Source organism: Callospermophilus lateralis, chromosome 11 (assembly GCF_048772815.1).
Source record: "Callospermophilus lateralis isolate mCalLat2 chromosome 11, mCalLat2.hap1, whole genome shotgun sequence".
Classification (NCBI taxonomy): Eukaryota; Metazoa; Chordata; class Mammalia; order Rodentia; family Sciuridae; genus Callospermophilus; species Callospermophilus lateralis.
The window spans coordinates 74,612,871-74,624,544 of record NC_135315.1 but is presented as its reverse complement, the minus strand read 5'-3'; the positions used below and the strand labels follow the sequence as shown (position 1 = coordinate 74,624,544).

Below are 11,674 nucleotides of genomic sequence, written 5' to 3'. Positions count from 1 at the left end.
CCCTTCTGAACTCATTCTATGATGCTGTTAACACTCTGACACCAATTGCAGACAAAGACACATCAAGGAAAAAACTTAAGACCAATACCCCTGATGAACATAGACACAAAAATTCTCAATAAATTCCTGACAAATTGTATACAAAAATCACACTAAAATGCAGTGCACCATGACCACGTGGTGTTCATCCCAGGGATGAAAGTTTGGTTCAACATATGGAAATCAATAAATCTAATACATCACATCAATAGACTTAAAGACAAGAATCATACAATTTTCTCTATAGATGCTGAAAAATATAGAATTATTTCATGTTCAAAACAATAGAAAAACTAGGAATACTAGTATCATACTTCAACATTATAAAAGCTGTCTACACTAAGCCCAATGCCAGCATCACTATAAATGGAGAAAAATTGGAAGCATTCCTCTAAAAACTGGAACTAGTCAGGAATGCCCTCTTTCAACACTTCTATTCAACATAATCATTGAAATTGTAGCTAGAGAATTCAGGTAAGCAAAGAAATTAAATGGACACATAAGGAAAAGGAGAATTCAAACTATCACTATTTGCTGATGACATTTATAAGACCCAAAAAATTCCACCAGAAAACATCTAGAACTAATAAATGAATTCAGCAAAGTATCAGGATACCAAATCAACACCCCAAAATCAAATGCATTCCTATATATCAGTGATGAATCCACTGAAAAAGAAATTATGTAACCAATTTCATTCACAATAGCCTCAAAAATTAAATATCTGGAAAAAATCTAATAAAAAAGGTTAAAAAGGCTCTACAATAAAAAGTACAGAACCTAAATAAAGATATTGAAGAAAACCTCTGAAGATGGAATGATGCTCCTCAATAGGCAGAATCAATATTGTTTAAATGGCCATACTACCAAAAACATCATACAGAAATAATTCAATTTCTATTAAAATCCTTATGACAGTCTTCATTATAAGAGAAAAGGCAATTATGATATATTTTTTGGTAAAATAAGAGACCCAGAATAGTAAAACCAATCTTTATGGAGAAAACTGAAACAGGAGGCATCATAATACCAGACCTTAAACTATACTACAGAGCTATAGTAACAAAAATGGTATGGTATTGGCACCAAAATTGACATGTAGATCAATGGTATAAAATAGAGGACACAGAGACAAACCCACATAATTTAAATATGGTTATCTCATACCAGACAAAACATTCACTGGAAAAAAAGATAGCCTATTCTTTCAACAGATGGTGCTGGCAACTGGAAATCCACATGTAGCCAAAGGAAATTAAACCTCAATCTCTCACCCTGCACAAAAATCAAATCAAAGTGTATCAAAGTTTTAGGCACTAGAACAGAAACCCTGCACCTAATAGAAAAAAAAATAAGCCCAAATCTTCACCACTTCAGCCTAGGATCTGACTTTCTTAACAAGACTCATAAAGTGCAAGAAGTAAAATCAAGAAAAAATAAATGGGATGGGTTCCAATTAAAAAGCTTCTTGTCAGCAAAGGAACCAGTAAAGTGAGGAGAGCACCTACAGACTGGGAGAAAATCTTTACCACATGAACCTCTGATAAAGCCCTCATCTCTAAGATATATTAAGAACTCAATAAACTTAGGACCATAAAAACAAATAAACCAACGAATAAATGGGCTAAGGAACTGAACAGATACTTTATAGAAAAAGAAATACAATTGATCAACAAATACATGAAAAAGTGTTCCAACACCTCTAGCAATTAGAGAAATACAAATGAAAACTACTCTAATATTTCCTCTCACTCCTGTCAGAATTGCAATCATCAAGAATACAGGCAACCATTAATGTTTGTGAGGATGTGGTGAAAAAGCCACACTCATACATTGCTGGTGAAACTGAAAATTGGTGCAACCACTATGTAAAGCAGTATGGAGAGTTCTCGGAAAACTGGGAATGGAACCAGCATTTGACCCAGCCATCCCACTCCTTAGTTTATATCCAAAGAACTTAAAATCAGCATACTATAGTTCCTGAATAGATGAATGGATAAATAAAATGTAATATATATATATATATATATATATATATATATATATATGTGTGTGTGTGTGTGTGTGTGTGTGTGTGTGTGTGTGTGTTTCAATGAAATATTACTTAGCTTTAAAGAAGAGTGAGATTATGGCATTTAGTAGTAATGACTGGAGTTGGAGAATATCATGCTAAGCGAAATAAGACAACCCCACATAACAAAAGGCTGAATGTTTTCTCTAATATGTGGATGTTTTTTCACAATAAGGTGGTGGCACTAGAGAAGAATTGTATTACCTTAGATTAGATAGAGGGAAGTGATGGGAAGGGAGGGGAGGGCATGTGAGGCTAGGAATGATAGTAGAATGAAACAGACATTATTACTGTAGGTATATACGTGATTACATGACCAATATAACTCTGCAACATGTACACTCAGAAAAATGAGAAATTATATCACATCTCTGTATGACATAGCAAAGTACATAACTGCATTCTAATGTCAAATATAATTAAAATAAATAAAAAACTCATTAAAATTGAAATAGATAAATGTAAGTCAAATAGTAAAAAAACTCAACTGAAAAAATTATAATACATCGAAAATCACATGAATGGACTCATAAGAGTTTATAGTAACAAAAGACAGAATTGCTTGAATGACAAAAAGTATATAAATAGCGAATTATAACTCACAGAATGGAAAAAAATGAGTATAAACTGATATGTTAACTGCTACAGGAGAGTTCTTCCTTACAGAATTCACATTAATGAATGAAATAAGACAATTCTTTAAAAAATCACCATTACAATACTGTAATAATTGTTGCAGGAAATGACCACAATGGGTGCTAAAAATAATGGACAAAAGATTAAGGAAAATCAATATATTTGCATGGACTAAAATGAACATCAACCAAGACAATAATTAATTAAAAAAGAAAATGATTAACTTTAATGTGGAGAATCAGAGGAATCACCAATAAACCAGGCATGGTGGTGCACACTTATAACTTGAGAGTTTGAAGCAGGAGGATCACAAGTATGAGACCAGCTTCAGTAAATTAGTGAGAATCTCAGCAAGTAAGGAAGACCCAGCCTCAAATAATAAACAGGACTGAGAATGTAGCTCAGTGGTAAAGTGCTCCTGATTTCAATCTCAGTACCCAAAAGAAAGAAATCACCAGTATATGACTTATCAACATTATATATCCTCTGATATAATTCATTTAGAAGGGCACCATAATCACTATTATGTTATTTTCAGCAGAAACAAATATACTCAAAGTACCAAAAAATACCATAGAAACCAAAAATGAGTGACACAGTCCAAAATATCTGAGCAGGACTTTTTAACATAGTAAGGTCATAAAAGAAAAGGAAAGGAGCCGTGGTTGTGGCTCAGTTGTAGAATGCTTGATTAGTATGCATGAGGCACTGGGTTTGATCCCTGGCACCACATAAAAAAATATAAATAAACAAAATAAGAATATTGTGTCCACCAACAACTAAAAAATTTTTTAAAAAGGAAAGACTTTTAGTCCTTCAACTAAATAACTTTTATCATTTCAAATTTTTACAGATTGGAGGAGGCTACAGACACATGACTATTAAAAGTAATGTGGAATTTTGAAACATAAATTGGACATTAGATAAAAAACAAGTGCAATAAAACAAATCATTAAGTTAAAATGATTGTAACAGTATTAGTTTCTTGATTTTTACCAGTTTTGTTAATATTAGGGCAAGTTCAGTGCAGGATATATGAGAACCTTCTTCTGGTTTTACAGTTTTGCTGTAAATCTAAAATTCACTCAAAATGAAAAATAAATTAAAGATATTAGTGATACATTAGAATTCCTTTTGACATGATTACAAATGCATGGGGTATGATTTGCTCCAGTTCCGTACTAAATTCTTACCCTCATCCTCTCCTCCTCCTCCTCCTTTTCCTTTAATGATTTTTCTATTAGTTACTTACATTTATTTTTCTTAATTACTGTCTTGTGGATACACATATGGATATACACTGTATTACTGTGGATATACACTGTACTATATTAATATTAGATTTTTGAATGAAAATGTAAGAACTTTCAAAATAAAAAATATATATTTTCCTATGGCATTGCTGTTTCACAAAGCTCTAATATGACAACTGTTAGTGATACACTAAGTAGAAAGTGATATGAATTTAAAGTCTTCAGATAAAAAAAGAAAGTCAGAAAATGGGCAAGTAGAGCCGTAATATATCTAGTATAAATAGTTAGATGTTTTAAAAACAAATGACAACTTAAAATAAGTCAAACATTTTCAAATTTATTTTCTCCAGTGAAAATCAGAGCAGATTCAGTTTGTGGTAAATGTCTAATTACATCTACTTTCTATATTATTTTTAAGCCTATAAAATAATCTCAAGTAATGTAGCATTAAGTAAATCACAGGGAAAATAGAACTTATAAAAAAGTATAAAGAATTTTTGTTCACGATTTTTTTACACCATAACTTTAATTAATTTATTTATTTATATATGGCACTGAGTATTGAACCAAGGGCCTCATGTATATTAGGTAAGCATTCTATCACTGAGCCATAACCCCAACCCATATTAGGAATTTTCTGATATGGAAAAGCACTCAAAAATTATTAATCATAACACGTACTAAAATCAAAAGCAATAATTCAAATCCTCTTACCAATTTCAGAAGGTCTGATTTTGTTCCCTCAAATGCTAAGTTTTCTGAGTCTTGACAGGTTTCTTATTTCCTTTTCTACATTAGTTATACGATTAAAGCGAAGGTAGAGAGTGGTGAGAGAATCTAACCTATACACCACTGAAGGAATTTCTCTCAGTTTTTTATGCTGTAAATCAAGCAACTGCAGCTTCTTCATGTTATCAAGAGAGTCAAGCAGACTTGTAAGTTAATTTTCACTTAGAGACAGTGTCATGAGATTTACTAGACATCCCACTGCTACTGGGAGGGACTGCAGTTTGTTACTGTATATGTAAAGTTCTGTTAATTGAGTCAAGTGTTTGATTGATGCTGGCAATATGTGCATAGACTCTTGGATAAGTCGAAGCACACTGAATTCTCTTCCAGGCATATATTGCTCTTTAGTCACTTCTGCTTCACTGGATTTTTTTCCTAGTCCCATGTGCAGGACTTAGCCACTTGATTGTATTATCAACTGAAAAAGCCATCCCTAGTAGGACAACACTGGAGACTTTTTGTCTGTCTTTGTCATCTTTCCCTTTGGTTTTAGATTCTTTTTCATGACTTTTTGTCCCCAAATCTCCAAAGGCCTTTTTCACTTTTTTCCTTTCCTTGACTTATGGTACTTTGGGCTTTTTCTTTTTAGAGTGTTTTATTTCCCTAAACTACTAACTCATGGTGACTTAAACTTGGAAAAAAACCACAAACTTTTACATTATTTGCTAGCAATCAAATTCAAAGATGAACAGACACCTTTCACAACACCTGTCTGTCACATGTTGGATCTAAAAGCACTATTACCATTTCTGACACCTCATTCCAAGTGGTAAAATGGTGCTGGTCAATCAATGATTTATTAGAATTTCTGAAATATAATAGAGAATATTAAATTACCTTCTGTTAAAATTTACATTAAGTTAATAGCCTCAGAAAAAAATATTAAAGTGAAGATTGCTGTGGAGAGCAGTGACAGAGAATGGGAGAGCTATGTCTGAGATTGGGGTCTCTGGTGACCTCATGGCTGTGGCATACCTGTTATCTGGGAATGTTTCTGTGCAAAGGTGCCAGAGTCCCAGTGGCTATACACTGCATGAGGAGACTCTGTCCTAGAGACTTACCAGCCTCAATCTTGATCTCAGACACACAGCTACTGGGAATAGAGGAACTCTCTTGCTAGAAAACCACAATGTTTCACCAGTCTGCTGCACCTGGACCTGTGCACCTAACAGTAACTTCAGACAATGGACTTTCTTGAGAACTGCACAAAGCTTCTAACATTGCACACTGCAATTGTGGAATGCAACTGTGAATAGTTGCATAATGTTGCTAGCCATATAAAGATATGAGTACAAAAAAAGATGCTGATGAGGAATATATAAATAAAGATTGCTGGAAGATTTCTTTAGACCTGCTTTTCCATCAGAGAGCAGCATTCCACCAGACCCCAGCTTTATCTTCAAAAACATTTGTCTGTGTGTGAGTTTTTATTTTTCTTATCCTCCTTTGCCCCTTGCTGAAACCTGCTACTTTGGACACAATGGTCATGGAATTTTGCCACCATCCTATTACTTGATACACTATTTACTGAACCCTTTATTATGTAAAATCCATTAAATTAATAGATCAGGCCCTTTCTTCAAGAAATTTGTAATCTAATAGAGGATTTGTAAATTAATATGCATATTAATTTTACATGGATATATATAAGAACAGCACTATGAGATACACACACACACACACACACACACACACACACACACACATATATATATATATATATATATATATATATATATATATATATATATAACATTACTATGACAATGAAGCACAGAAGTATTTTTAGGTAACTAGTTTTTTTATCTTGTAAAAAAAAAAAAAAACATTTAAAAAATTTTAAAATGAACAGCATATATCCACAGCCTATATTCCTAACCAGAACCCCAAAATTGCTCTATCTGCAACTAACTATAGCTTTAGAAAACAGGAAGGAGAGGGTCATTATAATACAAAATACTTGTATGAGAATGTGAATTTGGTGTTAACATACCTTATATACAAACAGAGATATGATAAATGGTGGTATAAAGGTAAATTAAGAATTGTATGCAAAAAATAAGAGAAAATAGGAAGGGTTTCAAAGTTCATAAAAGAATGGACCAGCAGTGTGACAAAAGAACAAAAGAACAAAATGATATGAATGGAAAAAAAGTAAATAGTTCAGGTAAAAGAGTATTAAAGTATGCACTTTAATAAGCACTCTAATTGATTCTCATACAGGTATATTGGAGGGCTCACTCCTGACCAACAATGACAGAGCAATCTCCAATGATGTCTGTATTCTAGGAAACAGGAGAAAGATCAATAACAGGAAAATTACAAAAAGTTCATCGGAGAAGAAAAGGTAGGTAAAACCTTTGTGGAGGGCATCAGTCCTCCCTAAGCATTTTTAAATTTAAAATAAATTATTCTTATTTTTAACTCTTGTTAACTCTAACTCATAAAACCGCTTGGTTGGCATGCATCAAGGCTCTGGGTTTGATTACAGGAATGGGGAAAAAATATTGTAGGCTATGGCCCCTCTCCCACATAAGACTGCAGGTTAGACTGTCAGAACAATCATGACAACTAAGTAACATAGTATATTCATTCCTCTTAGGGTGAAACAAGCTATAGAACTTTTGAGACAATCATTATCAGTGAAAACAGCTGAGAGGATCTTAGGCTAACTGCTGCTTTATTAATGGGGTAGAGTTCAAACAAGGAGAGGTGGGTGGAACACCATGAAAGGGAACACTAAGGGACTACAGACCATATGAGGTCTGGGAAGGAACACCAAGGCACTACAGACCACATGAGGACATCTGTGGATATATACTGTTCATTTTAAATTTTTTAAATGTTTTTTTTTTTCTTTTACAAGATAAAAAAAACTAGTTATCTAAAAATACTTCTGTGATTTATTATCATAGTACTGTTTATACATATATGTGTGTGTGTGTGTGTGTATGTATATATATATATCATAGTGCTGTTTATATATATATATATATATATATATATATATCCATATAAAATCAATATGCATATTAATTTACAAATCCTCTATTAGATTACGAATTTCTTGAAGGGAAGGCCTGCTCTATTAATTTTTAATGGATTTTATATAATAAAGTGTTCAGTAAATAGTGTAACCATCTCTGTGTTACCTTCTACCACTGTCTAGACAGCATCTACGCAGACTGCATGTTGATGGGCAGCCACACAACAGCAAGCCATCCTTAATACTAGCAGTGAGGTCACAGGGGCAGTGTGCAGGATGACTCCCAGGTTTACAGTCTAGCATCTGACATGTACATTAAGAGCAAAGTTCTATGTGGCTTTAGCCCCAACTTCTTTCTCTCTTTTACCTTCCCATGGATCAGAGAAGCAGAACTCCTGGCTACTGGAGTGAGCATCTGACCTCAGTGCAGGAGCATTATGCAGGAGCAACCCACAGGGACTGGGGTGGGGTAGATGCAGACAGTTTTGGAACATTCTAGTACTCTTGTCTTTCTCCATTATGAGTGCAGATCCTTTAGAAAACCACTGTTATCTACAAAACAACATGGTCAAGTGATCTGCACCACAGCTGTCAGTTTCCATGATCCACAGAGAATGTCCCCAGCAAAAACATATACATTTATGAAGCCTCAGTACAGGAACACAAGACCTGGGTGATACCAAAGGAAGCTGCTGGTCCTGAGAGGCCAGGGACCCCAAAGCTCCCATTCCAAACACAACGCTAGAAGTGGGAAGAATCCTAAAGACAAGACCCATTTCCAGACTTCAAACACAAAACACTGTTCTGGTCCCAAAAAGAACACCAAATGCTACATGGCCTCATGCCTGGACCACAGTGGGAAGGCCTCCCCTCCTGGTTTCCCAAGGGGGAGGTAACAGAAGCATTGTCCCTGAACTTCACATCCTAGTCCTGAGTACACTAGCACAAAGGACATGGACAATTCCAATGTATTTAACAAGTAGTAAAAAGTCAATTGATTGTCTACATATTAACCCCCTTCTACCACTTGTAAAAGCACTAGTTTGGAAAAAAAATGAAGACCTTCAAGAAAGAAAAATTGATTACCAACTTTTACTCTTTGTCAGCTAGTCTAGTCATTCCAACTTTTCTGGAGGTGCAAGAGGTGGTCAACTCACTGGATGGCAGGAGTCTGGGGTGCTGTAGCCCCTGTGCTGACGTGGCAGGGAGGAAGAGCCAGCTCCTGGCTTTGGGGAAAAGATATCCACCAGGGGTGGGCAAATGATGGGAGCTTACAGTCCCACACATTGGGCATGGGAGGATAATTAGCAATGGGAGTCCGCAGACCTGCTGGCTGAAGATATTTTCTACATGGAGGACCTGCTGGCTGAAGATATTTTCTACATGGAGGACCTACTGGCTGGGAGCTGGGTAGCAGACATTCTGAGGTGGGGATTCAAGAGTCCAGATTGCACTCAGTAGCTGAGTGTGGAGCTTTCCCACTTCAGCTGCTGATGCTGGTTGGAGTTCTGGCTCTACCCAGGGCCAACCTCCTTCTCCTTGAAGCTTTCCCACTGGTCAGTAGTGATGTCTTCCTCCTCCTCCTCTCGAAACTCATGCTGCTCTTCCTCTTCCTCCTCCTCACCACTGTGCTGGTCCTTGTAGGTCTGCAAAGAGAGGGATGTGCGAGTCCAGCTCATGGCCAAGTCATCCAGTGTCCACCTTCCAGGAACAGCAGCAGAAGGGAGATGTCCCGCAGTGCGGGAGACAGTCCAGGTAAAGAGGCCTAGGCCTCAAAGGAAGTGGCCTCTCCATGGAGTCCAGGAATGCAGAGAGCTCCTGGATGGGGATGCTCAGTTCCCTCCTTGGAGCACTGTCTCTGCATAGAGTGGGAGGAGCACCAGCCTGAAGCCAGCTCATCTCTGCACTTACACTTACTAGGTTGTATGAACTTCAGTAAGGCCTCACTGAGCCTCAGTTTCCCCCCGCTGGATTTGAGGATCCTGGCTCTCTGAGTTTTGTGGTTATAAGGCACAGGCACATGAACATGGAGGAGCCTGGCCTGAAGTGTTCTACAGCCTGGGGCCGTGTCTGCTCCTACCTCCCAGGAGCTCATGGTGATGGTCAAGGCAGAGTCATCGCCATTCGTCTCATTCTCCTTCCCTGTGTCCTGGTCCCACATGATTTACTGATGTGCAGCCCAGATCTGAAACACCCCCAGGATGATCATTAACATCATGAAGTAGATGCAAACAACAATCACCATAGTGGCAGTAATCAGGAAGGCTGTCAAGGGAGTAAAAGGACAAAGAGGACTGCAGAGAGGTCACCCAGATAGACGCTTCCCACCTGTCCTTGGCTATCCTAGGTTGGCATACTCCACCTGACCTTCAGAGAGTAGAAAGCACCAGGAACAGCTTTGCATGGTCTCAAACTTGCTGGGTCACTGTGGCTGTGGGCAGGCAATCATTTCCTTGTGTGTGATGGGGAGTGGGAACTGTGCTGCCGTGCTCTTAGCCAGGTGGGACAGGGACATCTGCTAAGACCTGTAGTGTTTCCACTTAGATGCCTCCCATGACATTCCTGCAAATGGTTGAGGACTGAGCAGGTTGTGGCCTGACAGGTAAAAAAAAAAAAAAAAAAAAGCAGTGCTTAGGGTGAACAAACTGTGGCTGGGAAGCCATGTGGCTGGCATGTTCCAAAGGATTGGTGGCAAGGATCATGTTCACCTGCAGTGGACAGGATGAAAGGACCACTAGGGATGATCTCCTTGATCAGAAGCAGAGTGGTGACCCCTGAGCTGGTGGGTTGGCTGCAACCCTGGTGCTGACTCATGGGGCCCTGTGTGGCAGCCAAAACCCTCGTTGGTGGCTGCAGATGTTGGGCAAGGCTGGTGCTCCAGCACCGCCTGTTCCAGGGCAAGGTAGGTGGCCATGGAGTTGGCGCTGGTGGGGGGGTGCAGGCCTGCTCTGGGCCCAGATATGGCAGTCTCAGCTGGGCACAGGCATGGGGTGCCTCCTCATTGGACTTGGATGGGCACAGAAGGGATGCTGCCAGGGTGGCCTAGGGTGGGCACAGGTTGGGGTGCTGCGGCCTGGTCTAGGGTGGTCGCAGGTGCAGGTGCTGCCAGGGTGGCCTAAGGTGGGTGCAGGCTCGGATACTCTGCCGAGCAGGGAAAGGCCACATGGTGAGCTTTTTCTGGTCCCTAGGCATTATCAGATAGAGTTCTCTTGCCCTTTATGCAGTGCCTCTTTCTGTGGATATCCCTGGATGATAAGTTGTTCACAGTATTGTGCTGTTCCACTTGTCTTTGAACAGTTGTACATAGGGATAGTTTCATGTTTGTCCACCTTTCTGGAAGTACAATTGTTATAGCAAAGGTCTGCAGTCTTTTCAATATGGAATCCCTGAGACAGAATCATTTATCCTGGGCTGGGGATGTGGCTCAAGTGGTAGCGCGCTCGCCTGGCATGCGTGCGGCCCGGGTTCGATCCTCAGCACCACATACAAACAAAGATGTTGTGCCTGCTGATAACTAAAAAATAAATATTAAAATTCTCTCTCTCTCTCTCTCTCTCTCTCTCTCTCTCTCTCTCTCTCCCTCTCTCTCTTTAAAAAAAATCATTTATCCTTGGTTTTTCTTTTACCACTCCCAATACAATTTACCTTTATTCTTCTTGTAAGAATTGCTGTAGAGAGCAGACTTAATGCTCACCCAGAACATTTACTGACCCTGATAACTGGCACTTGAATATTTTACAGTGTTTAGCACTGTAGTTAACAATTAAATTCCATAATGGGAAACTCTAAATACAAGAGGTATGTGCCCATTCCAAATGATCTTTTATCTTCAACTGAAAATCTTAACATTGATGTGAGTACTCAATGTGTTTAGATTTTTTTTTATGGAATAAAGTTTTT

At 38.1% G+C, this 11,674-nt stretch overlaps 1 pseudogene; it reads right to left on the bottom strand.

Moving 5' to 3' along the window:
• Positions 1-4,699: 4,699 nt before the first annotated feature.
• On the bottom strand, positions 4,700-10,688 carry LOC143410601 (uncharacterized; annotated as a pseudogene).
• Positions 10,689-11,674: the final 986 nt, after the last annotated feature.